This window comes from Triturus cristatus, chromosome 2_2 (assembly GCF_964204655.1).
Source record: "Triturus cristatus chromosome 2_2, aTriCri1.1, whole genome shotgun sequence".
Taxonomy (NCBI): domain Eukaryota; kingdom Metazoa; phylum Chordata; class Amphibia; order Caudata; family Salamandridae; genus Triturus; species Triturus cristatus.
This window is the reverse complement of record NC_140582.1, coordinates 211,828,264-211,840,859: the sequence shown is the minus strand read 5'-3', so window position 1 is coordinate 211,840,859 and position 12,596 is coordinate 211,828,264.

Genomic DNA, 12,596 nt, shown 5'->3' with positions numbered 1-12,596 from the left:
GGAAGGCCGTCACTCTGCCCCTTTTTAGGTCTCGCCTGACCCAGCGCATGCGCTGGTCTGGCGAGACTTATTGAGAGGGCTCCAAAAAGTGCTACCAGGCCAGCCTAGAGCTACAGTGCATGTGCGCGGGCGCGCGCGCCACCTTTACCGCGAGGACTTTCATTTTCGCGGCCGCACGGCCGCTTTGATGTTTGATCGCGATCACTTTTGCGGCCGCGCGGCATAGCCAATGGGTCTCGCTTTTGGGACCTTCTAAGTATTTAGTTATGCAACTGTTGCATGGCTAAACACTTATAAGGTCCCAAAGGCGAGACCTATTGGCTATGCCAATGCTTGTTACAACTGCCATAGTAGTCAGAGTGAGCCTCTGATTCCTTTGGTCTGCAGCCTTCGTGGCCCTACAATCCACACCGATTCCGCAGGGTGTCCCGGTGCTTAATGCACCTGCTCTCTCAAGAGGGCTTGTAGCAGAATATTCTATTTTTTCACTGCTGGAAGGCATCCTAAATAAGTGTTGAGAGCGCTCATACACTCTCTATGGTCTGTGTACACCGGTACGCCCTGGCATCATCTACTCTGGGGAACTGGATGGCATCCTCACAATCGACCACGCAGTGGAGAAGCAGCACAATGTCCTCGTGCCAGCGCCATCGAAAGAACAAAATGTCCTGCCCGCGCTTAGGATCAAGGACCCTAAAAATAAATGAACGTATAAAAAAAGCTAGAAGGCACCAAGGTAGAGTTTGCAAGTCTGTTCCATACAAACAACGAAACTGGGATTTATGTGAAAAAGAGTAGAGATATTTGTACCCCTGCCGTTAGGAGACTGGCTGTGTTTGGAAGGAGAGATGAAATAAAAGCTGCTTGTCTCCGGGTGGCTCACTCGGGAATGGGAAAATAAAGATGGAAGGCGCGATACTTTAAAGAAGTGGAAGTCCGAGATAGGCTGGACGTGAACGAATTGTCCACACTCATAACTTTGTGACATTTTCAATACCTAGGATAGTAGTTTGTGTCATGTTCCTTCAGTAGTAATAGATGTAGTAGCTGCCAGCGTGTTATTCCTTTTAAAGTTTATTAGTGAAGCACTAAAGTATAAATAGCGTGAGTAAAAAGAATGTACAACGCATTACGTTAGCAGTCTGAGAAGGAGTAACAAGCACACACAGTTCATTTATGAAGTAAAATGTCTTTTGTTTTTGAGCTTTGGCGTTAATTCCACCGAACATTCCCAGACACGCAGCTGGGTGACACTAGGATGTTACGGGTCACGTCGAGGGACTGAGGCCTCGGCGTGTTTCCGATAACAACAGAGGCGCGTGACGTGCGCGAGGCGTGACTCACCGAGGCGGCGACCCTACAGTGCCGGGAAAGGAAGACAAGATCAGTGGTGAGGCGTTGATGTCTCACTTGTGTTACCATCTTTAGGCCCCAGTAGTGTTTTTATGAATAAGCCAGCCAAAGCGAAGTATGTAAATGCGTAGCTAGCAGAGCACTGAAATAAACACTGCTGTTATAGCCGAGTTAGCCTCGAGACAGAACCTCTGCTTTTTTCCCATTCATCCCCTCTTCTCTCCCTGCTAACTATCGGGCTGATGTTGAGCTTTGCTGGCGGCATTCCCATCAACCAGTGATGCACATATGCGGCGCCCTCCTCAATGGACGTCTCTGCCATGAATGCCATCAGTCTGGTGAAATTTCACCATAGCTATTGGAGGGTGGTGGAATTCCTGCCACCAGTTATGGGCATTAGAAATTTAGGGGCTTACTTACAAGCCCATTGCGCCACCAGTGTGTCACTTTTATTGATGCGCCGGAGGCGCAATCAGCTTGTCCATATTTAGAAGGTCACGTAAAGTCACTTTGCGTGACTTTTCATGGCCTTGTAAATATGGGCCCCTTTTACACATTACTCTGCGTGAAAGCGGCGTTCCATGGGTGTTGCTGTGGAGGTTCCCACGCAACATCAATTGCACTTGACGCAATCCCAGATTTACAACATTTTGTAAAACTGGGAATGCGTCAGAATCATACGCATCCCCAGGGGAAGCGCAGGAATGGTTCAACGAGGAGAAATACTTGTATTTCTCCTCGTTTCTTTCTCTTTCTGTACGTGCTGCATTCTGCATCACGCACGGAAAGAGGAAAATGCCATTAATGATTGTTTTTGTGCAGGAAGGTGTTCCTTACTGCACAAAAACAAATATTCCCAATGCGCAGGCACCCTTGCAAAATGACGTAAGAGTGCCTGCGCTGGCGTATGGCAGCCAATAGTGCACGAGACTAGGGGAAAGCACATGGATGCGTGTATTGTTGTTAATAGGACGCATCCCTGTGCTTTGAAAGTGACACAGGACGGCGCAGCTAAATGGCTTGCGGTGCCGCACTGTTTAATTTTCTTGTACATGAGACCCTGAAGCCCTAAGAAGAGGGAGAATACCTATATGTATATTCTACCTAATATTTTGAGGTGTTTCCACATACGTTAGGAATGCTGTGCTGACTTGTCGGTGAAAAGTCTGTCACTGTTTCAATTGCCACCTTTCCAGACTTGCCTTAGCAAGACATGGTGGCGCATAAACAATTGTAAGTTTTGTGGCTGATGCGACACCATTTCTGGATCAATTGCCACTAAACCTTGATGAACCCAAAGCCAGAAATAGAGGGTGTTCCACTGAGGGAAACCTTTCATAGCGGCAACCCCAACTAGGGTAGTTCGATCACCAGAGGTGCAGACGGAATATCCATTTTCCAAGACCCAAATGAAGCGGCTAATTCCTAATGTTGAGCAAATAGGGATAACCAGAATTTTTGTTGGCATGCTACCAGCGCCAAGTGGAGGTAAGACTCCTTTGCAACACACTTACCCTACACACAACATTGCTGATTTGCGAGCACAAACCTGGTCATCAGACCTGCTATTTTAGAAATCAAGAGAAGAAACCAGGCCACAGAGTAACATATCACTTTGGGTGGGAAGATAATAGGACGTAGCACATGGGTTCACTACTAGGCACACTAGATACCATCTAGTGTCACTCGTTCTTCAAAATTTCAGCCTGATCACAAGTTAACAGCACTCTGCAACAATCATATGTAAGAATACTCCATCAAGCAAATCACTTTTGAAACAGTATTTTATATTACCAGTAACAGTTTTATTCTAACATGCTTCAGACAGAAAATGAAAAAGATCCAGATTTTTCAAAACATAATTGGGTTTTAACTTGTGTATTGTACAGAATCACAGCCACATATTCACATGTAAAAAAAAAGAACTCTTTTGAGACATCCTTCAGAGTTCTACCCATCGTTTTCCACCTGTATATTGCAAAGTCTCACAGCTGACCCATGTTTTGCAGAAATTAACCACACTTTTTCAAGGTTCAATATCTTCTTTCCAAGAAATATGATAGGGTGTGATAAAAATTCCCTTTTAGTAAACCCATGGTGCTATGCATGTCACCTTTGTTGATCCTAATCATTGTGCAGTCACATTTGCGCACTAACTGAATATCTGTATGCTTCCAAGCAGTACGAAGAGGATTTTCATCCTGATGGAGCTAATCAGAAAGGCCAGTGATAACGCTTAATCTGGGTGAATGTCACATTCTTTATAGGACAAACTGGTTTGATCATGTTCTTTGAACCAGCAAGCTTGCAGTAAGTTATTTATAGGTCAGACAACATTATACTAATCCTCTTGTTGGAGAGAGTTTGTTTGTTCTCAGGTCACTGGAGTTAGAGTTGGAATATAACAAGGCCGAGATAATAAATTCCTTTCAACAAGAGACTTTCCAACATCGAGGGGATATAAGAAGACTTTATTCCAAATAAGAGTGTCTTGTGTGAAACATAAGTCAGTTATTAGTTCCCCTTTTTAGTGCAAATGGTTTTAATCCATTGTACCAGTAGTGCAGTGGTCTGTAATATCTGTCGCTGGATGGTTCATGATTATTTTGGGCCTTATTTATAAGGGCTTGCGACACTTTTGCTCTGCTGTTGCATCACTTTTTGTGATGCACCTGTGGTGTACAAAATGCGCTATGTTGCACCCTATTTGCAAAGTGACACATCTAGGCAGAAGCCTCACTTTGTAAATCCAAGCACCACATTATACCTGCGCCAGATATAATGTATGCAGGGTGGGCGTTCCCCCACAAAAAACCTCGTAGAAGTGAGATTTCAGTGTACCACTTCTAGGACGCCATTGCGTCAATATTTTACACCTGCCTCATAGCAGGCATAAGACTGACTCAGTGCTATAATCATAGCCCTCCCCCCTGCATTGCTGGTGTTGCGTCACGCTTCCAATACAACTCCAGCAATGCTTCCGTTTTGCGCCGACAGATACGTCAGTTTGTTATTCATTGCGACATGATGCATCATACAGAAAATATGACGCATCAATCGTTTCGCAAGGAGGGCTCAGTGAAAACTGTTACATCGCTGTTTTCACGCAGCGATGCAACAGTTTTCATAAATAAGGCTCTCTGTCTTTGAAGTTCTTCATGCTGTTCATTCTTGGATACACGTCCCTTCATTTATGAAATTATTCCTGACAGGCGTGGCGTACAGGCTGATAATGGTATAAGATCTTACATTAATTGTGGATTGGGACTTGAGACTTGTACGTCAGGAATAGTACGCATCCAATTAACTGTACCCTTGACACCCGAATGGGAATGATCTAAGGCACTGACAGAAGTGGCTTGATTATTATCCTATTCCCCATTGTCAGGTGAATGGTTTCCGTGAAAGATTAGGGAATGTTTTCTTTTATTTTTGTAGGTTCAGGCAGAGCTGATAACTTAGTCCTATTTTGCTTTTGGTGGGGCTCGACAAGGTAAGATGCCCCTTTCACAGTGTCCCTTGCAGAGGATGGCAGACATGGTGGAAGAAGGAGTTCTCTGTAGCCCACTAGCTGTATGAGTGTAGCTCCCTAATGCATCCATCATCTGCCTTTCCTATCTCTTTGATTCTTTGCCAATGTCTTGTCCTCATCTGCAATTCTATATGACTCTCCGTATGCACAGCTGGCTCTTCGTAAGTGGTAGCTTAAGGTAGTTCAGTTGTGTTTGTGCCTCTGTTTACTTATTAGACTATAGCGGGTGGTAAACAATCCTTTGATTATTAGCAATACCCAAACAACTCCACAGCAGAAAGTTGTAGGCAGGGATCATACAAGCAAAAATAAAAGGGTGGTCAGTGGCAATGCCAATATTTGTTATTTACTTCTTGATTTCCGTGTCCCCGCTGAGCGTACTTCCATCCACTCAAGAGACGCCGGCTGAGATACAAGGACCGGGTAAAAAAGGAAGTGTGGGCTTTACGATTTAGTCTGGTGTGGACTAAACAACAACAATGTATTTCCGAATGCAGGAAATTCACGCAGCCTTAACTTCCCATTACTATGGTGTAGACAACCTTTCATAAGCTAATAAGCTTGCTTCATGACAAATGTCTTCACTATATGAGAGATTCGGCCTCCTCCAACTCTACTACTGAGGCAAGATAAAACTAACTTCTCAATCGAAGTAAGACTGCGATCCCTATGATTGCATCTACTTGGAAGAAGTGCAGTTTTTCACTCAACGTGTGGCGCCAGTGTGAACACAATGATGTATATATTTACATATGTCTGTTATGAATGCGTCTTCTACTCTTGAATAACCACGTTATTTTCTGCTATCCTCAACCTCATACGGAAGACCAGCCCTAAGACGCTATAGGCATCATCCCATGATGACTCAATCTCCCCACTATGGGATGTAATATTTTATCATTTCTGACACCTGCTCATTTAGCATTGAGGGCAACTACGTCCTGAAGAATGCCCTAACACATCTCTTGAGGGTGCCATAGAGACAGAAACATGTTGACCCAGACAAGTGGATCGAATAATCCCCCACAATTTTAGATTGACTCAGGGGGACCCAATAAAATAATGTAGTATAGGCCTCCCTATATCTTTCCCCTCTGCACCTAGACCCTTTCCTAGTCTCTTCATCAGTCCCCATATTCAATCGTGGCTGCTACCTGGAAGCAGCAGTGGGGCGGGGGAAGAGGCAGTGGATCATGTTCAAAAACAAAAACACTCCTCTTCTGGCTGGCTGCCACCACCTCTCCTGCGTCTTCTTTCTGCCCTTTTTGGAGAAACAGGAAGAACAAGGGCTACCACACTCCCCACAGCCAATTATAATGCTGCAATGCAGCGTTGTGAATGGTCTAACCACGTGACACGGCGCTCAGCCAGGGGCTAGAGGGGTGGGCATGATCTCCACTCAGGCTGTAATGCAGCCTGCATGGAGAACACGGAAAGTGTGCATGACTGTTTTGGGCAGCCCGAGAGGGCCGGCTAAAAAGTCATTGCGTACTTAGGAGTCTTCTACCACTTCTCTCCTGCTCTGCAGCCCAGCCCCCTTATGCAATCTGCCGCAGCAGGAGGACAAAAGAAAATGATAACATTACGTTATTATCATTTAATTTTTCCTTTCTTTTGCTACTTCAAGGCAGTGGGGCGACGCTTCTCCGCCTTAGCGGAGGAGCCGCCACTGCCCAACATATAAAATAATCAAATATCCCAGGAGCTCGCCAGCATCTGAGTAGCAGTACGCACCAGGATCTTTCAGACCTACTCCAGAAGAGACCTTAAGATGAAGCATGCCTCCTGACAGATGGGTCAGGGACTTTCATCTTGAATATCAGAGTACTTGTAACTCTTGTTCTATTTCTCTTTTTTCTGGCCAACAGTACTGTGGTGCATTAATTTTGTTTGAAGGTTGTACTGTCTTTGCTCCTACTGCCATATGCCTCTTTTTAATTGTTTTTATTTCCCCAATAAGTCACCATTAGTGAGTGTCTCCTCATTTCTGTGACTCCCAATGTATGTGATCCTCTGCATCTGTGTCCCTTCATATTGGTGTTCTCTGATGTCTGTGTCTTCCTAATCATGTGTCCCCCCCAGTGTCTGTGTCTCCTGATGTCTATGCCCCTCAGTGTCTGCCTCTCCTCATATTTGTGTCATCCTTTGTCCATGTCTCCAAATATTTGTCCACCATTGACACTTAGTCTAAATTGGATTTGCCTGGTCGATTTATCCAGCTAACAAACATCCGCATCACTTGCTTTTAATGATTTCTGGTTTTCCACCATTTAAAATTCTTCTGGGAATAAACCAAGACATCTTTTAACTTGCACTACTTCACTGTTGCACTTACACCACACCGCGAATACCTGCTCTGCTGTAATTCAGGCGTTGTAGCACACCAGATAGGCATTCGGCCTCTCTGGTGGGAACCCAATGATGAAGCATGTCACCAACTAGGTTGGAGAGTGAGGGTTCTTTTAAACAAGAGTGATTCCTCGTGCTGACACCTCTCTGTCTTGTCACTCTTTCGTTGTTGTTGATGATCCATATATGTGTCTCCATGTCTTTGAATCATGTCTGTGTATCATGTGTGTGTCATCCTGTTTCTCCCAAAGTATGTGATCCCCAATGTCTTTGCGTTCTCATGTCTGGCAACCTGTGTCTGACCTCCAGTGTCTATGCCCCCTCGTGCCTGTGTCTTCCAGCAAGTATGCCCACATGTCTGTCTTCCAGCAAACATCCATGTTCCCACACATTTGTTTCCTTCTGACTGTCTTTCCTTGCCGGATTCCGGTATGCCTATCTCGACAGGGAGAGAGGATGTGGCTTACCGGCAAGAGTGGCCAACTTTGAAGATGGGGAACCAGATTTGAGTCTAGCTGGAGGCTCAAACATCCTGTGATTCTGGCCAAATCACATAATCTCCCCGTGCCTACCAATAAAATGAATGTGTCTTTGTGTAACGTAACTGGTGCTCATGTAAAGTCCTCCAATACCTTCCGGTCGAGTTTGCACTATATAAATCTGCACAAAAAAAGAACTGCAAAAAAATTGTCTCCCTAGCATCCATGTCCCAGCATCTCTGCTTCCAAGTATCCATGCCTTCCCATGTCCGTGGCTCCCAATATTCCTGTCTCCCGGTTTCGTTATATTGCAATGCAGGTCTCAATGCTGAAACAATGGCACCTTTCCTCCGAGGAAAGAGCACTAGAGTGCAGGCACCAGCAGACCTGGAGTAGTACAATAGTGAATGCCTCAAAACAAAGGAGCAAAGCAGGCTAAGAGCAGGAAGAACAGCCTCCTAGGCTTGCCTCATGAAAAGAACACGTAGCAGCCATCCTCGGTATACAACTAATAAAAAATCTGCATATAATTCCTTTTAGGGTCTACTGATATATATTGTGGGTGATCCCTTAACATGGCAAGAAAACTACTTTGCCCGGAGAAATGTCTTGAAGCAAAAAGAAGCCCAGAAGTAAAAAGTGACTATATTTTAATGGCTTCTTCATTAAAAAAAATCTTTTTGCGGGAAATAGAGTATGCCACATATATTCCCAGGGCTTTCAAATGAATTGTTTTTAGATAAAGCTGTGTAACTATAAGGGGACTATTTCCTCTTCAGAATGATAGATATCCAAGCACAGTTCATACAAAGGACAATAACGTCCATATAACATGAAGAAAAGGACTGGAGGATATTAGTTCTCGATCCGATGCGCGGAGAGGCTCTGGTTCCTCGTTTAAAAGATCCCTCATTATTTATGACTTTATGTATTTCTTTATTTAAGTGCTTTTTATCCATATTATTTAAATTTGCAGTGTCTTGACTCCATGAAAAGGCTGGCAGTCCTGAAACTCTGTTGCCCATTTGTAAGGAGATGCATGCGGGGAGGGGGGGGGGGGGGCACAACAGCAGATGCCATACACAAACTTTTTTTGCCGTTCCCATTGCGGTGCCTATTTTCAGAGGCACCGCCATGGGACAGCCAAAAAAAGCCTGCCAAACACGAGGAAACTCGTAATCTGGCGGATGGTGGGCACATGGGTTTGGCGGTACAGGAGAGTGCCGCCGGCATGGCAGTCCGCTCCCGCACGGCCAAACTCGTAATCAGGCCCTTAAGGTCCGATGTAGGATGGGGTAAGTTGTAAACCAGCCAGGATTTTTTCACACTGACTGGCTGCAACATGCCCTCCATTGTGTGAAGCAACTGGTGTCCTAATCACTCACATAACGAAATATATATTCACAGGAGGTCGCAAAAAACATCAAAACTCTTTAATATTAATAATACAGGAGGTGTTGTGCAATGCCATGTGAATGACTGAGGCCTACAAGGGATAGAAGGCCTTCAGGCCTGCATTTGCAGTACCAGGATGTTAGAATATTTTCTGTAAAGCAGACAGGTGGCCTGATTTAGACTTTGATGGAGAGGGTAGCCCCTCGCAACTGCTGTGTGAAGAAATAGTTCCAGGTGCCCAGCACCAGGAAACACAGGCACAAATTAAGCACTGCATAATTTTATTGTGCCCTCACGTGCATGGAAAGCGAGAAATAGCCATAGAGGGCCAAACCAGTGTTCCACTTATCACCAGCTACGTACAGCGCTCTGTTGTTTTGTAACTAGTTCTGTGTTATTTAACCCCTTCCCCGCTCATGACGGAACCGTTCCGTCATGAGCCACGGTTGGCGTGTGCTCATGACGGAACGGTTCCGTCATGACAATCCTGTTGGCGGCCGCTCCGCCTGCGCGGCGCTGTTTCCCCGCCTGTGCGGGGCGACAACGCAAATGGGCGGAGTCATGACGGAACCGTTCCGTCATGAGCACAGCTCAACTGTGGCTCATGACGGAGCGGCTCCGTCATGAGCACAGGCCCACCGCGCTGCCCCCCTGCCCCCCCCAGCGCTGCAGCGGAATGTCCGCAGCAGCGAAGGGGTTAAACCCCCATACTTATGCCCATACATGGTCCAAACTACAAACCCATACCCTTACAACAAGCACAACCTTTGGAAAAGCATTCTTTACTTCTGCAAACGACTTGAGCACTTCAAATGGACTATGAAGCACTAATTAAATGCAGCTACAATAAAATAAGATGCATCACTATTGTAAGCCCTAATATCTTCAAGACATAGAGGGCCAGGTTAGATGGATTTCAATGGTGTCAGGTAATTTTGCACCATAACATGCACTAATGGATAGATGCAATAATGACCCCCGCACCGAATGACAAGTACTTACGTGACTCATCGTAAAAGAATCAATCAACCAGCCAATTCGCTCAAATTGCTGCTTTTATTTACTGCAATGTTAAATAATGATCTGCTTTATTGGCAGACGGCCTGTGTTTCATTTTTTTGACATTGCTTCCATTACCCACATTGGGATTTTGTTTTCGGAAAAACAAAAATAAACTTAAAAGTTTGACTGCCGGCCAGCATATTGGGTGGAGCCATCAGTCACACCTTTAAAACATTCACAGGAACCACCATGACGGTGATTTCTGCCAGTTTGCAGCGATGTCCCAAGGGCCAGGGGGAATTGCTGAATGTGGACGACGGGCACTCCATCAGGGCGATGGGGTATTTTCCTCCATTACCCCGACGGAGTAAAGTCTGTCACTCGTGATCGAAACCAGGCCCAATGTCTCCTAAAGGGGAGGTGCTACTTTTAACCTCTTCGCTGCGGCGCAAATTCCGCCGCAGCGCTCCCGCAGTGCTGACATTCCGATCGCGGGTGTGGTCATGACGTCTCCCGGCCGTCGTCCGCAATCGCCCATCGTGACTCATGACGGCCGGGAGACGTCATGAGCATGGAAGAGGTTAAAAATAGAAAAACCCTGACATCCAGGGAAGACATCATGGTCAAGCTCCTTGTGGTCCTTAGACTACTGTCAGATAGCTCCCCCGGGCGGTTGTATGATAGAAGCACGAATGGTTTTACTATGCGTGCCTCTACCACGCAGCCCAACCACGAATGCGTCTTAACCATGCATTCCTTTACCACGCATGCTTTTACCACGACATTTTGTGGGATAGGCATGAATGGTAAAGGGGTATGTGTGGCTAAGGCGCCACTACCCTGCCTCCCACGACCACCCCCTTTACCCCTGTCACCCTGTGCTGTCCCTTTAACTACCCCAACCACTTCGACTGCCCTAAAACCTTCCTCGACCCCCAATACTAAAAATTACCCCAATTACCCATTCCCCTCCCACTGCCCAGAGTCTAAAACCTTACACTACCCGGTCCCCCCTGCTGTCCCTTTAACTACCCCAACCCCTTCCACTTCCCAAAGGCCTAAAACCCTACAATACCCAGCCCCGCGCTGTCCCTTTAACTCACCCAACCACTTCCACTGCCCTAAAACCTACCCGACCCCCCTTTGCCCTAAAAACTAACCCAACTACCCCTTTCCCTACCACTGACCTAAGGCGTAATACCATGCACCCTACCTTACACTGCCCCTTCCCCTCCCACTCTGCGCTGTCCCTTAAACTACCACAACCTTTTCCACTGCCCTTAAACCTACCCTGACCCCCAACAATAAAAACGACCCCAACTACCCATTCCCCTCCCACTGCCCTAAGGCCTAAAACCCTGCACTACCCGGCCCCAGCGCTGTCCCTTTAACTATCCTAACCCCTTCCACTGCCCTAAAACCTACCCAACCCCCTCTGCCCTAAAAACAAACCCAACTACCCATTCCCCTCCCACTGCCACAAGGCCTAAAACACTACCCCAACCCCTCGCCCCCCCTACGCTATCCCTAAACTACTCCGACCTCTTCCACTGCCCTAAAACCTGGCCTGGCCCTCTCCCAGCACTTAAACAAAACCCCAGCCCCACTTACCTCACAGCGGTGTCTTCCTGCTTCCGTCTTCCTGCAGCCAGACCGCGCACTGCCTTAACCGCTGTAGTTCAGACCGCAGAGTTCCCTCTCCCCCAACACCCCGGGCTGCTCTTCAAGATTCCAAATGCATTGATTCCCATCGAGACAGCTTCCCCTTTGCGAATGAGTTACTATTCCAAATCCGTGTTTGCGTCTGTTCAATGGTTTGCACCCATGACTGAGATCACAAACCCTTGATACAATCCATTCCCAGTGGCAAATAGGAGGGGATCGGGCCCCTCCTCCTAATTACAATGTGGAATGAGTAGCAGGAGTTGTGTTGTGGAAATGCCTTTAAATCTGGCCGTGTGAAGGGGAACATCTCCCTTTACACCATTTAAATGTATTTCTTATGCAGAGGCCCTGTGGTAAAAATAGCATTATTATACTTTATAGAGTAAAAATGGATATGTTTTTTTCACAGTGTAGACGGCCAAAGCTAGAGAAAGAGACATTACTATTACATGTGAACCAAGCTTTAAATGGCTTCTGAGGGTCAAAAATGTAGGGTTGATTCTAAAATTCACATATCTCCAGAGAAGGATTGATTTTGAGCCTGGTCAATTTTGAATCTTGAGATTTCTGAGCATTGAGGTCCTACTTTCGAGTCTCTTTCTCCACCAAAAAGTCTGAGCAGATTGGCTAAACAGGTCGTTTTTTCCAGCTTTGTGGTTTTGTAGTCTACGCAGTCTACGCATCCAATTGTGGGTCTCAAGGTTTGCAGTCCCCTATTGGTTGTAATGTCTACCCACCTCCTTAATCAGTGTCTATTTCTTGACATTCTCTCTGAGCGCCTCTCTCTCTATATCTCCTTCTGTTCAGTTTTTGATGGGCTT